Source organism: Rattus norvegicus, chromosome 14 (assembly GCF_021556685.1).
Source record: "Rattus norvegicus strain SHRSP/BbbUtx chromosome 14, alternate assembly SHRSP_T2T, whole genome shotgun sequence".
NCBI lineage: Eukaryota > Metazoa > Chordata > Mammalia > Rodentia > Muridae > Rattus > Rattus norvegicus.
In genome coordinates this window covers 86,898,820-86,905,471 of record NC_141547.1, presented here as the reverse complement: position 1 = coordinate 86,905,471, position 6,652 = coordinate 86,898,820, and the positions used below count along the sequence as shown (strand labels likewise).

General features: G+C 42.3%; 1 pseudogene; it reads right to left on the bottom strand.

The window, feature by feature from the left end:
* Positions 1-2,839: 2,839 nt before the first annotated feature.
* Apoo-ps3 (apolipoprotein O, pseudogene 3) lies at positions 2,840-3,350 on the bottom strand (annotated as a pseudogene).
* Positions 3,351-6,652: the final 3,302 nt, after the last annotated feature.

Sequence of the window (6,652 nt, the reverse complement as noted above, 5' to 3'; positions counted from 1 at the left end):
TATAGAGGATAATAGATATATAGTTTATAGATATACAGTATATTGTTATATAGACATACAGGTATATAGATATATAAATATATAGATATATAATTTTGGATTCAACTCTTGTTTAGGAAAGCAGAGGTTTTAAGGCAGTTTGTTTTATTTTCCCTAAGGAGGCAACACCAAATCTCTAGAATATTGTCAATAAGGACGAATTTTTATAAGATTATAGTGGTCTATTCAGCCTAGCAGAAACTGGCTTAAAGATGTATATTTGACCATTTATGACTTTGCTTACACTGTTAAGCTTCACAGGAAAATGATGTTCCTGGTCTTTCTATGGACTATATTTATTGTTTAACGTTTATTTTAAAGATATACAAGTTAATGGTCAGTCACATTATAAATTACCAAATTTTAATGTGTTCTGAACTATGTAGATAGTCACAATAACTGCAAATATAATTCATTTACAGGGGCAAACTTGGCAGAGGAAACCAACTGTTGTCAAGGGTAAGCTTAAGTCAAGTAATAAAGATCAAGTTTAAAGTAACTTAAAGTTTATCTAATGTAGAATAATATGGAAAGGCAGGTATATTAAAAAGAAAAACTTAGTACTAGATAATGGCCCTCTTGTCCCTCGTAGAGATCTACTTAATACGTCATCGATGGTTTCTAATGGAAATGAAGAACAGAAAAAAATGAAAAGGTTTTCCACACTAGACAGAAACACCAGCTTTTGGCAGCAGCCCCAAAGCCATCTCCAAAGAAGGGACACAAAGGAGCACCAAAGGACTCCACCTAAAGCTTGCTTCACGTGTGGCAACACTGGTCATTGGTCAAAAGATTCCACTTTACCTTGACTGCAACCAGTACACTGTCCAAACCATGGACAAATGGGATACTTACCTATTTTATACCCCTCTGTGCTTCACCAAAGTAGGCTAATCCCCCCAGGCTCCTCCTTCACAGAAAAATCTTTAGGGTCTTCTGGGCCAGGCTCTCCATAACTGACACTGACCTGGGATCATGCCACTCCAAAACCATTGAGGAGCTTAGGGTGTCTGTCCATGTAATGAGTAAGTCTCCATCATTTTTAATAAGTTCAGGAGCTGCTTGATCTATACTCCCTGCTTATTCTGGTAAGAACTATTGTGCTAGTTTGAATAGGTTTGAATAGGCCTCCATAAACTCATGTCTTTGAATGCTTGGCCCACAGGTAGATGTATCTGTTTTGGAGTAGTTGTGACTCTATCGGAGTAGGTGTGGCATTGTTGGAGGAAGCTCATCAGCGTGTAGGCAAACTTTGATATATATATATACTCAAGCTACACTCAGTGTGGCAAACAGTCTCTTTCTGTTGCCTGCAGAACAAGATGTGGAACTCTCACCTCTTACAGCACAATGTCTGCCTGCATGCCACCATGCTTCCTAAGATGGTGATAACGGACCAAACCTCTGAAACTGCAAGCCAGCCTCAATTAATGCTTTCCTCGATCAGAGATGCCTTGGTCATGTACCTCGTCATAGCAATGAACCGATTATCATTCTCAGATCTCTGTGGTGGGTCCCACTAGCCCAGGGATACAAGCTCTCTGTTCCTTCTGGGACCACCTGATCTCTCACATCTTCCTCATCACATCTAGTTGCCAACCCTTTACTGAACAGTGATATCACAGCTAAATTATACTTCTTTTTTTCGTACAACTTCCTCTGAAGTTTCCCTTTGTGGGCCAGCCTCTGAAGAGTCTTCACGTCCACTAACTGACATCAATGCTTCACCCTAACCTCTTCCAATCTCACTGATCCAAAAGTATGGGACATGCCTGTCCTTCTCTGGCCTCCTGTCAATCCCTCCATCAAAATCCTATTCTAGAACCCTTCCTACCCATCACTCTCATTATACTATCCCTCTAAAATATAGACAGAGCTTACAACTTTAAATCACACAACCCAAACTCAATAAAAGTATTGTCAAGCCCATTCACTTGCTCCATTATTACCCTATCTTGCCTGTCTTAAATTCTGATGGTTCCTTATACCTCCAGTCACCAGGGAAGAGAGTCTTTCGTTGACATGGAAGGGTACCTCAGAACCTGGATTCCCAACTTCGCTATGGTTGCTCAATCCTTTAAGAAACACCTAAGGGTTCCCTGAGTCTCTGGGTCCTAATAAGCTTGTCATTCCTGCTTTCTCTCTCACCTCACCTCATATCTCTCTCTCTCTCTCTCTCTCTCTCTCTCTCTCTCTCTCTCTCTCTCTCTCTCTCTCTCTCTCTCCCCTCCTACATGCCCATTCTCTGGGTTTCTCCATCTCTGACCAACTCTTTGTCCAGTATACAATTAAAAAATGGGGGAATGGCCCTGGAGTTTCTGGACATGAGAAGACATACTTTTGTCCTGTTGCTATCTTATAAATAGCTAAATATAAGAGAGTCTGGCAATGGTTGCTCCCTAGTGTCATGGGGGATTCCAAGTTCCCATTTGGTCACCCTGTCTCTATCCTCTCACCATACTGGCTCAAGACTCTCATGTCACACAAGAGCTTCTCTTCTTTGCCACCCCCCTCCCTGCTTTTTTTGTTGGAATCTGGACTTTAATTATGTGCATAGTGCTATAAGAATGAGGAGTTCTAAGGCTTGTTCATAATTTCCATGTGAAGGATTGCAGATTAGCTGGCCTACAATATCCCATCACCCAAACCAGCAAAAAGAATTAGTGTTGATTTTCCTGAAGAAAGCCATTTACTATATCCAATACTGATTCTGCCACTTGTCTGTAGAAATACTGATTTCCTGTCTGAAGTGTCCAGTGTGTACCTATAACTGATTGAAATGGGCAGTGCATGGAGGTTTCTATTTATTTCCAGGTGAATTCTTCACATTTCCTGGCTCCTGAAACTTTTGCTTCCACAAATCTTCTACAACTATGCACCCTCATAATCCCCAGTTATATAACTTCTCCCCAGTGATTTGGGCAATGGTGATGGCTTGTTGTGGGTAATAGACAGAGGCACTTAATCCCATGAAAAAAGGAGGATATACCAGCTTCTTTATTTTTGAACCTCTAGCAAAAAGGAGTCCAACAAAACCAGCAAAACCATTAACACCGAGTCTTGGGAAAAATCCAGGAGGCACATTTTGAAGATAGTTATAGTTGCTTACTCCCCACTGGACAAAAGTATTCCACCTTGGGTTTAGTATTGAAGTATATTTCCTGACACAAACTTTTATATGGCTCACAACGATGTCGGAGTGGTAAGATGCTTGCTTCAAGTTGAGTCCTTGGCTCCTCCACATATTTAGATCGATCCTCGGGAACTGAGTAGAGCGAGAGCTCATTGATCTTCATGTAACTTTTGTGAGGTGAGTCCTTTTTGGATGCTGCATAGACTCTGAAGGCGAGCAGGCTCAGGCTAACTGGCCCTGCAGATCTCTGAATTACTTGAACATGTCAATGGCAGCCAGAACTCTTTGCCCCCTTCTAAGCTTCTACTTTTTTACATCACCTCCCTGAAGAGCCCTCCCTTCTCACTTGATTCCTGTCCACCTCTCGACTCTGCCACACTCCTACTCAAGGCCACTGTCCTCATCCACTCCTGCCTAGAAGGACTTGAAACCCTTACCTTCAAAACACACAACATTCTATCTCCCCTCTGCCACATCCTGACTGTACTTAGTTCATAGATGGAAGCTGCTGCCATGTGGGCTATGCCATAGCTTACTCTAACCAGATCACAGAGACTTCCTCTCAACTACCAGGCACTGCTTCTCAGAATGCGGAGATATATGCCTCACTAGAGTCCTTACTTTAATACAAGACAAAGCTACCAACATATATGCAGACTCTAAATATTCATTCCACATCTGACACCACCATACTTCCATTCAGCAGGAGAGGAGCTTCCTTACTACCAAGAATACATCTATTACCAATGGTCCTCTCATCCTAAGGCTGCTGAAAGCCCCCTATTTTCCCAAGGAGACTGACAGTTACTCACTATGAGGTGCCTACTAACATTACAGTCTTGAGAAATGCTTTTGTTAATAAGATTCCTAAGAAGGCCCAAAATGCCTCCACCCTCCTTCCTCTATTCTCCTTTAGCACTCTCTGATCTTACCTGCTACAGAATCTAAGTCTGAATGTCAGGTTTTCCAGGCTATGGGAGCCATTCTATAGTTGGTTCCTTCTATAGGACTGGTACTGCCTCCCAACACTCAACACCCACTCCAACTTCAATGCCCTAGTATTACCCTACATTGGGAAAATGAGTCTTCACAGGACCAAAGGTTTTTCCTCCTATTGATGCTGGACAATGCCATCCTCTGCTACATATGTGGCTGGAGTCATGGGTCCCTCCATGTGTACTCATTGGTTGGTGGTTTAGTCCCTGGGAGCTCTGGTATGTTCTGGTTGGTTGATATTGTTGTTCTTCCTATGGTGTTGCAAACCCATTCAGCTCCTTCAGTCTTTTCTCTAACTCCTCCATTGGGGTCCCCTTGTTCATTCCAATGGTTAGCTGCAACCATCCTCATCTGTATCAGTAGGGCTCTGGCAGAGTCACTCAGGAGACACCCATATCTGGCTCCTGTCAGCAAACAATTCTTGGCATCAGCAATAGTGACTGGATTTGGTGGCTGCATATGGGATGGATCCCCAGGTAAGGCAGTCTCTGGATGACCTTTTATTTAGTCCCTGCTCCACTCTGTCCCTGTATTTCCTCCCGTGAGCATTTTGCTATCCCTTCTAAGAAGGAATGAAGCATCTACATTTTGGGCTTCCTTCTTTTTGACCTTCATATGATCTGTGAATTTTTTTCTGAGGTATTCCAAGCTTTTGGGCTAATATCCACTATCAGTGAGTGCATACCATGTGTAGGAGGACCTCAGACAGTGATTTCATTATTGCCTCTTGCCTGGCAGGCTAAGGCTACTAATATCTTTCTTCTCCCAGAAGCCTGTAGAACACAGTCCTATACCATGCTAGGTAGCCAGGAAGAAGTTTTCATTTTGTTTTGAGATTGGTGTCTCTGTGTTCTGCAGCCAAACTACATAATTGCTTCAGCAGTAGATCTTACCATGTAGTCATGGTGATAACTAGAATGACAACAGGCAGTGTTATAAGGATATCTGGGGCCTCTCTGGACAATAACTCACAGGGAGCTACCACAAACCTTGCTCCGTGCTATTTCTTTAAATACTCATGTCTTCTGATAGTACCATTGGCCACCCATGGAGAGCATATCTGTCTGAACTCACTTTTTAACTAACTAGCAAGTCTCCATAGGCTTTTCATACCTCCTTAGTTTAGATTAATCCGCCTGCTACCTCCTTCTTTGCCTCCTTTCCATCCCCCAAGCCCCAATAACTCCAATAACCCCAGCATTCCCACGTTTCACATTCCAAGTATTCTATTATCCTTTAATTACATTTTAATTGGACTGTGAGGTAGTTGTCTTCCCTTTGCCTTTTTTGTAACCCTTCCCTGAGTTAGCCTTCACCATAAATTCCTGTACCCCCCTTCCCTGCACTGTCATGCCCTTCCCCACTTAAGCCTTTCCACACCCAGTATTTTGCCTGTCTACTTTCTTTACCTAAAATCTGCATCTACCATTTCATAATATAACTTCAAGGTCTCTTCATAGTTTCAACTTTTAGACAGTCTCCTTAAGGTTTTCCCAGCATGGTCGTTGCTAATTATGAGTAAAGCAAGGTAAGTTTCAGAACTTTTCCTGTTGACTTTATTCAGTAAGTGTCTGGTAAACAGTGAGGGCTCAAAATGTTTTCAGAAACTTAGGCACTGGAAGGAAACCACATTTCACGTGGGCTAATCTGAAAAGAGATCACGGATAGGCCTAAAGAGATGAAAGGGATTCTATCCCCTTAGGATTAGCCACTGTAAGATTTCTACCCCTTGTTTGGGTCTCAGACACTTTGCCAATAAGAGAACACAAGGTAGCTGGTACAATCAGGCCAATGGAGACAGCAGCCAAACCCATTCATGAAGGGCACTGTTTCTTTGTCTCTCCCTTTTGCTTATCACATCAATCCACAGAGGCAGAAGGCAGCCAGAAACAAAGGTAAAGAATGAAGGAATGAACATATATTGTCCTTTGTGGAGCAGAGCAGATTGGACGAGGGCAAAGAGCAGATGGCCAGTGGGGCAGGCTGGGAAGTCAGAAGGCCAATAGTACCACTGTTTCGGCTCCTAAGGACACAGTCAAGGACAATGTGTGTTTGGTGTCATGTGACTGCCATAATGAATCAAGCATAGATGGCTGTAATTTCAATGAACAAATAACATAATTGTCCATAATGTTCATGTTTTCAAATTTATTCACACGAGCCCCCATTATTATGGGTTTTAATGCTACCTTAAATATATTATTGAATATTATTAGGCAGTTACCAGATGAACTAGCCAGACTCATTGGTATGAGAAGAAACTGAAATTCCAAAGGTCAAACAATGATTTGAAAGAAGAGTCAGGAGCACTCACTGTGTGAACTCCAGTGGGAGGACATTGCTACGGGAAGCATGCTTCCTGCCTTATCCACCTGGCTGCCCTACTTGCTGTGGCACACATAGCATTTAAAATAGTTTCTCCCAAGATGCATAGCTCCAAATTTATCTTTTATTAGCTAATTCTATCAATGCCTGAATGGGCGA